Source organism: Rhinatrema bivittatum, chromosome 18, assembly GCF_901001135.1.
Source record: "Rhinatrema bivittatum chromosome 18, aRhiBiv1.1, whole genome shotgun sequence".
NCBI classification, from domain to species: domain Eukaryota; kingdom Metazoa; phylum Chordata; class Amphibia; order Gymnophiona; family Rhinatrematidae; genus Rhinatrema; species Rhinatrema bivittatum.
In genome coordinates, this window is record NC_042632.1 from 49,184,945 (window position 1) to 49,200,255 (window position 15,311).

At 42.2% G+C, this 15,311-nt stretch overlaps 1 long non-coding RNA gene across 1 annotated transcript in view; it reads right to left on the bottom strand.

The window, feature by feature from the left end:
* Positions 1–10,262, bottom strand: part of LOC115080017 — a 30,018-nt gene extending 19,756 nt beyond the window's left edge. The window contains exons 1-2 of the long non-coding RNA XR_003853485.1: positions 10,138–10,262; positions 9,588–9,732 (exon numbers count right to left, since the gene is read on the bottom strand). This is a non-coding gene — a long non-coding RNA (uncharacterized LOC115080017). The remainder of the gene's footprint in view (positions 1–9,587; positions 9,733–10,137) is intronic.
* Between the last annotated feature and the right edge of the window lie 5,049 nt (positions 10,263–15,311).

A 15,311-nucleotide genomic window follows, 5' to 3' on the forward strand; every position in this document is an offset into this window, starting at 1 on the left:
TCCTGCCTTTGCTTCACAGAGTTGATTCACACCCCCCATGTGAATGCATGCATGCATCCATCATTAAACACGAGGAGAGCCCATTGTGCACTGTGCATGTGAGGGGGGGGGGGGGGGGGGAACATCTCAGCCTTTTGCCCTATGTTGCAGGCAGGTGTAGGGTGGTAGAAGGGACACAAGGGAACACAGAATAATCGTTGACTGCCTCTCAAGTGCTCTTGGCACCTAGAAAACTGATCACCAGCAAAGTCAAGCCAGTGTACATCAGATCAATCGTGCAGCGCGGCAGAATAAATCAGTTACAGCAGACTATAACATGCTGGACACCAGAAAACGCATTTGTACTGTAGCAGAATTTGACTAACAGCAATAGAATGACTTTGGGAGATGCGACTCCAACATGATACACCATAACCAAGAGACTTACAGAGAAGCATTTAAGGTGCAGGTGAACCTTCGCCAACCTGGGCTTGGATTTGTAAATATTTCACACATTTACCACAGTAATTGGTTAGTTTTGATCCAGTTCACATTTAAATCTGATTTTTTTTTTTTTTTTAACTTTGGCAATAGTCACATATGTTCAAGAGAATCTCTATTATAGCCTTAGCACAACATGAAATGACCAGCTGGACTATTCAGTCTGCCAGTTATTCCTGTCCACATTGCCAAAGATCTATCCCCGCTGCTAGCCATAGAGCGTGATCACTTGTAAGTTATCATTGCTGATCCAAGACAGGTTCTGTCATCTTGCCCCTTTGTACTCTAGTCTCTTAGGTAGACGAACATGCCAGATTCCCTATTTAGTTTGCTCCCAGCACCCCTGCCTGCTCATGTCTAACCACAAAATCTTTGCAATAGTCTAAATAGCTACTAGCATGCCCAAATATCCACCCGTTCCCATGGTCTTTCCAGACAGCACTCCGCCACTACCACTTGCTGCACTGACTCAGAAGACACGCGGTGTAGCCTGCTAGACAGACTTGGCTACAAGAGAGTAAGCATTGCACTAGGACTTCTATTTATTACTGTGCTTACAGCCAGTCATCATTTATTTGTTTCATGCTTTTCCAGCAACAACAAAAAGTTCAAAGCATGTTACAGTGGACTAATGCTGAAATATAATCTTTAAATACAGAATAATTTGGCAAAGGTTGCTATTTAGAAGGAGCAAGCATGGATTCTAATCACAGATCAGCAGATAAACTATTGACAATTACAGTTATTGTGGGGTCCTATTAAGTAAGAGCAGTAACATACATATAGAAGTGTAAGCATGGAGTTGGCAGGGGTGAGGCAGCTTGATAAACACAGAGTCCCGATTTTGGCAGAAGGAGTGCAGGGGTGCACTAATGCAAGTTTGGGGGAGCATAATGGGAGGGGGGTGAAGAGGCATCTATAGATATCGCAGTATGGACAGAGATTTGGTGGACCCGAGGGGTAACTTGGCATGGTGGAGTAGTTTTTAGCAGGGTTAGCCATTTCTAAAGTGCCAGGATCCAGGAAGGAGATAAGAGGGGGGCAAGTGGGAGCTTACCTGGCCACTGCAACTACAAAGCAGGAGGGCCTCAGCCGGTTTGGGTTGGGGGGTTTTTTTTGGGGGGGGGGAGGGGGGAGTTATTCTTTAATGGGGGGAGGGGTTCGGTTTGGCAAATGAATCAAACCGAAAAAAAACACATTACACAAGCTGAATTAAAACAAAACAAAAAATGAACCTAAGTGAAAATTTTGCAGCTGTATATCCCCTAATTCACAAATGATTCCAGTCCAAGGTCAGAATATCCAGGAACTCAGAACGGTTCAGTTATTTTACTTCAACAAGTGCAAGTCACTTCAATCTCAAGTCTCTCAGATCTCCATATTCGGTCAGGCTCCACAGCATTTCAAATTCCTTCTTCCTTCTCCCAGTAGCCCCTTTTTCCAGTCTAGAAGCCCAATCCAGTTCCTCGGGGACGAGACTCTGCCAGCAGGTTCCGAGTATCAGTTTACTACCCCCCCCCCCCCCAGCCCAGCCCTCACGTGGCTGAGAGGGGAGAGCTCTGGGCCTTCCAATAGATCAGGGTCCCTGGTTCCAGGCCTGCCACAGGCCAATCCTAATCCAAAGCTGCCGAGCAGCCAACAGCCTCTCAGACTTCCTTGGATTGCTTCTCATTCTCCCTGCTCTTGTAGATCTCACTGTCACCCACAATATGATAAACGTGTCCTCCTAATCCCCCCCTGCAGTATTGATCACAGAGATATTCGACAGAACCAATCCCTCGGGTACTTCACTTAGCAGCACAGTAAACTCCATTTTCCACCAAGCTGAAGTGTCCACCAGCTTAGGGGCCATCTCCACCTCAGTTGCTTTTATTCATGAGGCTCCTATGTGGGACAACTTCAGAAGAAAGCTTGAAACAAGCCCTGCGTGAATCAGACAACTGAAGGCTATAGAGAAATAGGGTTTCCTTCTACCTGGTGCTGATGAGTACCTGTAAGGACCCCTGGGGCTTGAACTTCAACCTTGAAGATGGAAGTCAGGCCACACGGCTGATGAACCAAAACTCCTGGGCTCATTTTTATGAGAAGATAGGAAATTTCCTCCCATGGCCTTAACTTGCTTATTTTCAGTGGCAATAATGTGCTTCCCAAATATACACATTAAAAACGAATAGGAAACGAACCCTCGTTCATCTGCTAAGCCAGGGGTCTTTTCTTCTTAATGGTGAACATCCCTCTAAAACTCCACAATCGTAGTGCGACGTTCACTGTTACCGCAATTTCTCTTCCCTGCCCTTCCAGAGGCAGAATCTTCCCCTGCAGGTCTGACTGAGCCTGGACAACGCCGGTCTGAGAGAAATAGATTTTTCTCCTGCCTCCTCTGCAAGCCTCTGTACCAATTACTTTATGGCTTTAATGTCTTTATTTAAAAAGCTTTGCCTTCCCATGCCAGCTGGGCCACACACCCACCCTTAGAGACTTAAAGTGGCAAATATCCCATTGTCCTCTGCAACTTCCACTCTACTGAACCCATTCAGTGCTACCTTCTACTTTACAGCGCTTGGTTTCCTAAGCCATTAAAAAGCCTCTGTTGTTGGCCGGAAGCCCAGTCCGTTCACCTTCTACGTTCTTGGCCTGTCCAATCTGCTTCGGCTTTCTTCAGGGTCCCGAGTGCCTACTTTGCTCACCTTAAAAACAGTCAGATCGTGGGCAGCAGGAATGCAGGAAGGAGCTCTCAACGGCCCACCCCCCAAGTAGGATGTCTGAGGGGAAGATCTAGCATAATATGTTACCTGCTTGAGCCTCTGAAGGGGGTGGAAAGTTAGCTTTAATTACTGAAAGATGAGGAGGATGTCAGCTGTACAAAATGAAATAAAACAAAATAGGGAAACAAGTCAAAAGTGGACCTTTAAATCCAGTCGTCAGCACAGAATTTTCTGCAAGGCTTGAAAGATAAAAAAAACCATCTGAAAAAAAAAAAAAAAACCATCATCAAATTAGGCCCATAATCACTGATGTCAAAAAACTGTCACCAGATAAGGCAGATGAAGGCTGAGTGAGGACAGCCCAGAGCCAAAAACCCCTAGCCCTGGGTTCAAATTTCATCTGCAGCGCCTCTCGTGCTGTCATCCGTAAGACGCTCCCTCTAATTTTACTCAGCTGTGCCAGGCTCTGCCTTATAAATGAATGCAATTTAATTTCTCCCTCGCTGACATTTTGCAAAATGCTTTAGGACAGAACTGGCACAGAATTTTAAGATCTCCTTCCTGTCCAGTCCTATTTCTGGAGTTGTTGTAATTGAGGGTAAGTTTTTCTTTCGTTCGTTTTTTTCAGGGGGGAGGGGTTTTTTTTTTTGGTTTTTTTTTATTTCCTGCAAATAGATTTCTCTCTGTAGAACGAGAAGAGACAGACTGGGGAGCTGGCAGGCTTCCAGGCAACTGCAGCCTTTCAGCATCATTCCAAGGATTTAAACCCTAAAGTGAATTACAAATGGTCAATTCTGCACCAGCAGAACTGAAGACCTTGTGAAAGGCGTCCACCCACAATGGGGGTGTCAGGTCAGCAAGGACTACGTGCTTAAATATAATAACACATTTTGCTTTATTGCTGGGAGGGCGGATTCATTTGGGAAGGGTCTTCACATCTGGAGAACAAGAGGCAGCGGAGTCACGTGCCAGCCTGTGCCCTTTCCCACATCTGTGCACAATATAACACAAAGTCCCAGCACAGATGCAGTTCCCGGGCGCGATAATCAAGAGAGGAGCAGTTTCTTCTGGCTGTCAGGTCAGCTGAGGGATGGCAGACTTATCTTAATAGTTATTTAGCAGGTGGGTGATGGATAGAAGTGGCCAAACAAGGTTCTGATATGTTCTCGTACTCCCAAAGCGATAGTCAAGACAGCCAGAGGAAGCACGTGGTATATGCATGCTATGGAAGGAAGTAACATTCCTTCCCACACCGTGACCAGATATCAAATGAATTACAGGGAAATCCGTTTCCAAGAATATCATTTTTTTTATCCTTGATGCTATAAGGAACAGAAGCGTAGCAGATCATACCTGTATGCATTGCAGTTTGTTTGCCCCTCTGTGTGTCTAACACCCCCCCCCCCTATAAACTGGAAGAGGGTAGAGGTAGATAAAACAAGATTGATGTGAAGGTAGGCTCTTCGGGGTAGGGATGACATCAGTCTTTTGTAGTTGTCACAGCTGGTGAGTGACTGGGGGAGAAGAACACTGGGGGCAGGATCAAAGCTGGCAATTTTCCCATAAAGAAAATGCATGGGGGGGGGGGGGGTGAGTAGGCTTTTTAGAATATTACATTTTCTACTGGTTATTTGCTCAATCCTTCTCCCTCTTTTTGTCTCTCCTGTCCAATGCGTTACCCTCTGAACAATCTTCACAGGGTGGTTTCTCCCAAGCATTCAGTCAAACTTCGGTTCCTGAGTCCAAAGGTTGTATCCTCGTGCGACGAGGCTTGTAAAGTGTTCTTGCACGTTTAGTCATTAAGACAACAGGAAAGGCAGCTCAAGATTTCTGGCAAGGGACTGGGGGGGGGGGGGGGAGGGAGTTCTGATAGATAAGGGGACTGGCACATCTCTAAGGGACTGCCCTGGAATTAAAATTCATCCCCTGAAGCAAATGAGAGCAGTGGCCATGGAGTGCAGAAACCCTGAATCGGGCTCATGCCCTTCTGGATGAAAGCCGAGAGCCACAGCTGCCTGCTAGGCAGGGGAGGACGGACAATAATGCAAGGTGAATCCCAGATCCGCGAGAAAGCCAAGACAAATCTCCCCATACACAGCAGAGATTTATGGTAATCCAAGCAGACACCCTTTAGCAAACAGCTCTACTCAAAGACCTCATGGCATTTGGGCATTATCAGTGTCCACAACCACATCAAACAGGGATTTATCCCTTTTCAAAAAGTGCAGGTTAATTATTATTATTTTTTTTTTTTTTTTTTTTACACAAAATATAAACGTTAGCGAGTGGACCTTATTTTTCAAGAGGTGAGCTTTAGCCCTTATGTGCGCCTAAGAAAACCCAACCACACCGGCGTTTCCACCGGAGAAGATTGCGGTTCTCTCTTTTGAAAGTCAGGAGACTTCCAGCTGCTTCTTGAGTATAAGGATCTGTCCAGCAAGGAGGAGAGAGGGGAATGCAGGCTCTTCTTCTTCTTAGGGCCACAAAAAAAATGCTGCAGTGCCTCAGGCTGAAGTGGGTCCAGTCTGAAGCACACAATTCCACCCCCTCCGAACCGAAAGAGACAGGAACACAAAAAATTAGGCTTCTTCATTAGAAACACCTAGCACCCTTCCCCATTTCCAGAAGTAGGTCTTTCCAGCTCTTCTATGTCTAGACGTTTGCCACCACTCGACTCCTTGAGGATCAGATGGCAAATCACAGTCCGGATGGCAGCTGCCACTGGCTGAGTTGCATCACTCAGGCAGGCAAGGGGACACACAGAACCAGCTAAATGGTGCAATATAAAAGTATAACCGCCTAAAAATACAGTCCCGCGATAGTACTGCCTTCACTAAATACGTTTGCAAGGGGGTTGCGGCCCAAGGGCTCTATTCACAAACTGCCCGGTCTGCCAAGTGTAATTCTCAGAGATCAGTCGGAAAACAGTGTTCCCGAAAATCTGAATTTTGGAGAGTGCAAGGAATGGCAGATACCGAGTGGCCCTCCTCTTCTACTGACAAGGCAAATTCCTCCTTCATACTTTCCAACCTAATTCCTCCAATTCCACTGTTGATTACAATTCAGCCCTGGCTTTCTAGCTCTTCTCCCAGCACAGTAGCCTCTTTGTAATCACTCTCATTGTGTGTCGGAAAGCTGGATTAAAGGGGTTGAGAATGTACTGGGATGAAGAGGATGGCAGTACTGAACTATAACCTTCAACAAAAACAAAGCTGGGCTGTGGCATGACGCTGCTAGCAGCTTTGCTATTCTCTAGTTCTTCTCAATAACACCAGCAAGTCATTAATAAGTGATCCAATAACTAATAACCAAAATATCTGACATCTATAGTAGCATCAATAGGTTTTAAATACCATTTAGATTTGTAGACATTTTTACCCACAATGTCAGCTTGCCTGGTATTCCCTACTACTGACTGCATTTTAAGTTGAACTTTATTCACTGTGCTAGAATTTGATGTACACAACAGCCCCACTGAGCCTTTTTTTTTGCTAATTAAACATGTCTAAACAAGTTTATCATGGGAGAAGAAATTCTAAATAAATAAAATCCTTATCCAGGTGAACATTGCGCCAGGCCTAGAATGTCACTTCGCATCTATTCTTCAGGATCCAAATTATGCTGAGGTTGAACCTCCTTCCTGATTTATGATCACTAAAGCACACAGGCATTTTAGAGTTGCATACTTGAGATGGTAGTGTGCTCTGCATACGATTTGTCACATTAAAAAACTTTATCGGCACCTATAATACGGTGACAGGGAAATGAGCTATATCCTACCACGTGAACCTTACAGCCTAGAAAACCAAGCACTTATGTGCATGCCGGTACCACTGCAATTTCATCTGCTCTGTGGTCTCCACAGCATATGGTCTGCTAGTGCTCTTCCATTTTCTTCCCCAGGAGAGCCGTTTGAAACTGAGAGGAATAGCATGGTACATTTGAGGTTTATGGGGTATAAAGAGGGCTGCCATGAATGGTAGCCGAAGCAGAGGAGTAAATTATTTATAGAGCAATTGCACTCTCTCCTGTAGCTACTCTCCAACAGGTCAGGCCTTGGACTTGCATATTAAGGTCTTCTTAAATTTAAAGGAGGAGGGAGTCAAGGCCAGACAGTATTTATTTTAATTTATTTAAAAATTCCTTATAGCCCGCATATTGCAGCGTTAGCCATTCTAAGCAAGGTACAAGATACTTAAATATTATTCATAAAACAAACTATATAGCAAACTGAAAATAAAACATACAAAACATAAAACAATTATTACAGCGACCACTGTCCATCATGACACAAAAGTAGAGGTGACCAGACATCCCTTGTTCTCCAAAGATTATCATTCCTCTGTAATTGTTTTGCCAAGACAATCAATAATCCCATTTCTTGATGCCATGGTCTAGGGAACAGTTGTTTTTTTTTCTTTTATTGGAAGATGAATTCTTCAAAGGGAGAACTATCAATCTATTCAAAAAATGCCATCCCAGATTAAAAAGATGTGTTAGCTTTGATCTTTGCATTTGGTCAAGCCTTACTCTGCAGCTACGTGCATGAGATACAGAACTGTGCGCATACTTTGCTCAGTAAGGTACAATAGATTTATAAAATGACATAGGGAAACGGGGTATCATGATTGGAGAGACAGGATCACAGGAGCACATATCTAGTCTCATTTTCGGCAATGGCACAACATTTTTAGAAAAAGGTGTTCTAGAAATCCAAAAGCCCAAAAGCTATTTACAATAGGGATGCGCATTCATTTCAGTTTATGTATATTAATAGCCCGATTTTAAAAGGGCCACACGCATAAAAACGGGGGGTTACACGCATGGCCAGGCCTTGCATGCGCGGTGCGCATTTTCAGAAGGGATCGGCCATGCAAGTAAACCCCATTACGCTCCGAAGTGCCAGGTCTCTCCAAAGGGGTGGGGGCCAGGGGCGGTCCAGGACAGCACCATCCTTCTGCTCCCAAGGAGCAATAAGTAATTGGACAAAAAAACATTTTAAGTACCTAGGAAGGGGTTAGGCATCAGGGAGGAGAGGGGAAAGGGTAGGAAGGTTAGGTAGGCGTTTATGGAAGTTTCCTCCCAGTACTCTCCTTAATTGGAGTGGACTGGAAAGCCCCTACTCCCATCGCCGCATGTGGCTTTTCCCCTGCCCACACACGCGCGTACGGATTTTAAAATCTGGTGCCCGTGTGCACTCGCCCATTGGATTTTATAACATGCACGACCCCTAAATTTTTACACACATAAATTTGATGTGTATGTTTGTAAGTACGACTTAATGCACATAAAATTTTATTTTGTGCGCGCAAAACAGTATTTAGGAGCATAAACTACCAAAACAAAAGAACTAAATGGAACGAACACTCCGAAGGGGGAAAAAAAAAAAAGACAAAATGAATGAAAAAAAAATCAAACCAAAATAAAATGTTTGGGGCACATCCTTAGTTTACAATACAAAGCAAAATGTACAATACAGCAAGTATAAAATATGTTTCAAGTCACCAAAACTCCATATGCTTTACGTCTCTAAATGTGTTTTACAAGTACAATACCCAGCTCCAGGCTATATGGTGCAAGATGTATGTAAAGCCAGCTTACTGTTGCTGCCTACTGAGCTACGGTTTCTTGGGCCCAAAGAAGAGAGGACCTGCTGGTTAGGAAGCTAAGCACTTTATCGCGAGTCCACAGGAATCATCTGCAACTCAAAACAGTAGAGAAGAGGTGGTGGGAAATCGGACTCTTGCAGCTCAGAAGGCAGAAATCCAGCAAAGCACTGATTAATCCCACGGCTTCCATGTTGTGCCACAGTTTTCTCTTGTTGCAATACTCGAAACTGAACACGTTTTCATACTAAAACTAGCCCCCGAATCAAGCTAACCCCACAAAAGTGGTGAGCTAAAATAGGAGCTTATGTAACATGAACCAACAAAAATAACTACTCAGAAGCTCAGAGGGAATTCAGGCCCCGCTTACCTCTCTACAATCTCCTGCAGGGTGAGCACTTCCTGAAGGAAGCTTCCATGTTAAAGAGCAGAGAGGGGGAGGGATCCACCGGCAAAATAGCTCTGTCTTCCTTGCAAACTTTTAAAGGCACCCCCCTCTTCTATTTCTTCCAATGGAAGTTTCTTCCATGCATTCTGAGACACAGAAACCAGGGCAGTGCACTCCACCGCCCCCCCCCCCCCCCCATCCCACACAATATCCAACCAGTTAATTTCACAGTGCAATCAGTGGAATTCTTCTATTTGACTCTTTATTCCATAGGCAGGTTTCCTAAATGACTCCTTCCTGTGCCTTCACCTCAGGACATATAGAAGGACATATCCAAGAACATAGTCTCATAGTCTATTGTGTGCTGTTACGTGGTAACACAGTAAATGATGGCAGAAACAGACCTACCAGCTCATCCGGTCTTCCAAGTTATTCCTGTCCACGATGCAAGGATACATATCACAGCTGCCAGTCATAGAGCACTACAGTCTGTAGGATATCATTCTTTAACCAAGTCAGTTTTTCTTTTCTTCCTCATTAGCTCTCTACCATCCTGAGTAGATAAGGATATGAGATCTCATACTTAATCCAACACCCAGCCCAATATCTTACCACCAAGCTCTGTAATCATCTAGACAGCTAGCAAAACTAGTGAGGATGTCGCCCAAATATTCTTGGTCCTGGTGGCCTTTCTGAACAGTACATGGCCATCACCCATCCTGCTGACACCTACCTGGCTGGTTTCTAGAAAAAGATAGCCCACTGGTTCCAACCCAACTCCCCATGGCCTATTAGTGTCATTCGGTTGTGTTTCCTTTATCCTCCCTTTGAGTTTTATCCTTATCACCTCTTGCCTGGCCCCTTTGTTTGAGGGAATGAAGGATAAGCTGCAACCTGACAACTCTGTTTGTACCATCATCATAGAATAATAAGAGCAGATAACAACTGCAATACTCACATCTGCCAAATTTCATTCCTGGTGTGCACCCACAGATCCCAGTTGGTCTCTGGCTTGACCTTCACTTACTTATTCACCACCAAACTAGGATTTTGGATCCAGTTGACATCTATGTTGACTTGTTTGGTTTGTACAAAACCATAAGCTCTGAAATGCAGAGAAAGGCACACACAGTAAATGAGTTATGTTTAATTAACCTCAGTGCAATAGCTGAGAGGGTGTTTTGGCATACAGTAATGTACTGCAGAACTATCGATTATCAGGATCGGAACTTGCAATCTGTGCCAGTGAATAAAAGAACTCTGACAAATCAGATTCTTAGTTTTTGATCTTTATAATGGTACGTGGTATACGGTATATTGTTCATGTCATCTATGAACAATAATGCCCCTGTGGCTTTGTCAGAGAATCGCATTCATGACACTATTTCATTATTCCTAATCTGGACTCCTGCTGCATAACAGCAATCTGCAGTCTGAAATTTGTCAAGCTTTCTGCAGTTAGCCGGATTTTCTTTTTCCCCAGTGTCACTGCTGAGACCTGAAAACTGAAAGCCAAGCTGAAAGAATGTATTGTATTCCCTATTCTCAAATGAAATTATATCTTAGCATAAATTATCAAGATTTATAAATAAACCTTAAATTCAGAAACCTATATTTAAAAAAATGCTGTCATCCATCACCCCAAGGAAGAACCAATTTTAAGACCTCTCCTGGGCTTTTACAGGTGGCTGGGACAAATTCAAAGGTGGTGCTATTTGTCTCCAAAGAAAACATGAATGTTGGGGCTCTTAGCAGTCAGTGGCCGAAGGATGAGAGAGGAAGGTCTTTGAAAGTCAATAAGAGATAATATCCCAAAAATATGTTTCATGAATCCTCAGAAGTAAAGTATCAAACTTCCCCTTACTAATGCATCCCTTCATCCTCTCTCCCCATCCCCTTGAGTTAACTCTGAAATTAAGCACAATTTGGGGACTCCATAGTGAAAACAAGTTACAGCAGCCAGTCAGCATAGAAGGTAACACACAGAGAAATGGTCATAAAGAATAACGACACCGTGAACAAATTATACACGCAGCTCTCCCTTTTAGAGCAGTTTCTTACTTGATATCTTGTGACAGGCTCACTCATGCACAATGTCATTAGCATGTCAATTATTGTATTTCATGCAATAACAGGACAGACTTGAGCTAAATTCAGTTCTGGAACAGGTAGATGTAAGTGTCCCAAGGAGACTGGCATTATTGTAGGAACAAAAAAAGCTGCAACCCGAGGAAGGTCTTCATCTGATTATTTGGAATACACCAGTCACAATAATTTTCACTGTCACTAATGGCAGCCAGAAGGTGGAAAGTTTTATTAGCTCATGATAACGATGGCATGATCCCTTGACAAATGGGAGTGCGCAGAGCCAAACAGAGCAAAGCGAGCAAGGAAGGGGCAACCCTGATATCAGACAACTCCGATTCAAATTGACTGATCAAATCATAGAGTATCCTCCACACTGCACCATCTTCTCTCCTGCAGTATATTTATGGTAGAAATAATCTTTCCATAAACATGAGATGTGACTCTTTGTGATTAAATGAACATTAACACTTGATATTTATTTCTTATTTAAGTCTACAAGCTCAGTCAATACTAGCAATACAAGTTACTATAAATATGTCCATAATCACAAAATAATAAACTTACTCTCAAAGAACATTATAGTTGTTATAAGCGGACTAGAAAAAGTTTACATAAATAATAAATATTCTTACTCAAGCCATTTTATGTCTGAATTTCAGAGGAGGGGTGTTTTGCATTTTTTCATTTATTCATTTTGTAAAATGACATACACTATTTGCAAATATGCATTTTCCAAAATGAATAAACCTGAAAATATTCAGGTTTTTCAGAAGCACCGTGTATTTGTTTCAGGTAAAAGATACCAAAACAAAAATGGGTTGTTTCAGTTTGAATTACCCATTTGTTTTTATAATTAATTCTTTATTGAGTTTACTTATTTACAAGGAATCATAAAATAAAACAGTAAAACAGAAATAAATATACCAATATAACAACTGGTACAAATATATCAAAGAAGAGGAAAAACATTTTGCTTTAATATAGTCTACATTATCTGAGCTGTCCAGTTATACATACAATTACCTAAATTACCCAGTGGATTTATCCATCAAGAATGTTTCCAGGTGTATTGGATCCACAAAAACAAACTTATTTCCCTGAAAAGTAATAATGTACTTGTTGCATGGAAACCTTAAAACAAAGCACCAAGTGAGAGAACACGAGGTTTTCATTGAAGGAATTGCTTTCTTCTGAGTTGGGTCTCCCTAGAGACATCAGGGAATACCATAACTATGACCACAGAATAAAGATCCCTTATATTTGAAGTATTGTTTAAAGAACACTTCTTTATCTGCAGTCAACAACAAAAGTGGCTCTAGATGGAACATTATTAGAAGAAAACTGTAGGAAGAGAGAGATCTGGACAGGAAGCAGCACATCCACATCCACCTCCCCTGACCCATTGCCAGGAAATCTCTTTTTATCAAATATATAATAAGAATTATTTATCAAATATCTAGTCTGGCAAGAACTGTAGCACTTCAAGCACATATTTCTTAAAATATTCCTCGCCTGATATCAAATGCAAAATAGGAAAATTCACCAGACGAAGATTATTAGACTTTAATCTGTTTTCCATAGATTCACATTTAGAATAAAGAAAAATCCCTATCTTTAATTGCTGTGGTTGATACTGATTGCAAATTGGAAATAATAGAGGATTGGGCAGACATTGCTGAATCTAAAGAAGATAACCTAACAAACTTCTTTTAATTTTTTTTAACTGTATTCTGAACTGGCAGATACCGGCATGTGATTAGACTCCTCCATAGCCTCTCTGGATAAAACTTGGACTGGAATTAGAATTGGAATAACTAAGTTCCTATCGTAAGTCTAACCCAAAGTTAAATCAGATGGAATATTAGCACCAATGAATGGAGAAGAATTCGAATTTTCAGGTATAACCTCATGTTGCATTGATAATCTACTAGGAATAGGAGGAGGGGGATCTACCTTCAGGGCTCAAGGAGGTGTTCTCATGTTCAGTACTCACAATATCGTGTAGCGTTGAACTAGAGATAACATGACGATCCATGGGACCACTTATGGGTGATGAACTGGAGGCTTGTGGAAAATAGGAACGTTTCCCCTTCCATGAAGATCTAAAAAAAGTGGCATAAGGGGCATGCCCCTTTGGTGTGTGGCTTCAGTGCGCCGCAGGATGCCCCCTTTAGTAGGCCCCAACGCACTGATGATGTCAACGTCGGGTGGCCTAGATGGCTCCTGCTCTCCTCTCTGGGTTTGCGGAAAGGCAGGCGAATCCACAGCTCACCAGATGGCACCTCCGCTCTCCTCTCCTAAAGTGCAGGAAGACGAGCAGCTCCATGTTACCCATTTATTTTAAAAGAAAACACATCCTTACTGACCACTTAAGAACCCTATAAGCAGGACAGGATATATCCCTGAAATTTTCTGTTATATTTATTATTTAGAATTTCATTGCCATAAAGGTATTGAACCAACAAACCCACAGAATTACTAACCTGGCAGTCTGGTGCTTCATATCACTTATAAGATTTAAAAGGATATTGATTTCTATTATTGCAATTTATTGCATTCACCTAATAATTGTGTGAATCAATATGAACAATAAGAATGAAAAAGGTTATGAAATAATGATATACATTACTATGCATACTTTTCTTTGGCACAATGGGTAGAACTTCCTAATTGTCATAAATTATCATCATAATCAAATGTCATAAATTATACTTATTAAATCCTTACTAGGATTTTTAATTAAAAAGTTCTAAATCTCTCTCTCTGAAATGTAGATTTCTTCCAGATAGCTAGAGCTGCTGAATAGGTGTGCTCAGATCCTCAGCAAGGCTATTTTTTAAACAAATATTGATTGTTATTTTTCTGTTAGTAAAGCACTAAAAATGGTTTGAGTTGGGTTTTTGTTTTTTTTTGCTATGTTAAAAACTCTTTGTCACTTCTGATTTGGACACGGGTCCATTTTCAGCCATTAGCTGACTAGTAAAGTCAGCTGGATAAACTTAACCCTAGATTCATCAAATTGTTATTAGACAAATTGTGCAGTTTCCGCATTGGTATAAATCATCACGTTGCACATTGATAATGCACAACCACAGCTGTTATCACAGAGAGACACAGACACTGTATAGAGTCAGTATGACATGCAATATATGTACCACTGTAAGAGGGGGCACTTTCAACTTGGGGCGGGTTTGGGGTAGTTTTACATACGCAGAGGAATTAACTGCAAATTTGATATGAATGATGAATTTCTATCATTTGAATCAATGAAAGGTACCAACAAGAGTTGATCTGTACAGTGCAGTGGAGACTGCTTTGTACAGATCAACTCCTCTTGTTTGACATTGCTGACCTAGAGGATGTAAGGGAGAAAGTGTTGGAGAGGATGAGCTGGGGTAGAGAGTGTGTGGGGGGGGGGGGGGGGAGTGGTCTGCTGCCTTATGGTTAAGGCATCTGATTTCCAGGAACTTTAATTTGGCAATCTGCAGAGCCCAGGAGGAGCTGCAGGCAGCAGCAACTTCTTTCATCTGCTGACATTTGTAGCAACCACCCGTGGACACCTCTGTGTGGCCACAAGTACTGGCAAGCAGCTTGGAGCTCTCCTTGGGCTCTGGAGATTGCTGAAATAAAAGCACGGGCAACAAGAAGCCCTCATCATGGTGCACTAGTACTGCAGTCCTGGGAGAATCCTGCACCAAAACCTTTAATAAAAATGGACATCTGAGTAAGACATTTTCTCTGTTTTGAAGTTTAAATTAATAACTACTCAAAGACAGTGATTACAGTATATTATTTTGATAAATATAGAATACAGAATTTTAAAATGTTAGAATTTTTTGTGATTGGTTTGCACAGAAGTCTGCCTCCCCCCTGGAGTATTACTACTGCCTTACCATCCTGGACCTTCAGCTTTTCATGCCTTTTCAGATGAGACCGTCACTGCTTTTCTCACAACTGGCATATAACTTAATTCCATCCCCTGCTTAATGTCACTTATCTACATGCTGTGACATTTTTTTTTGTTATAAGGCAGATATGAAATGC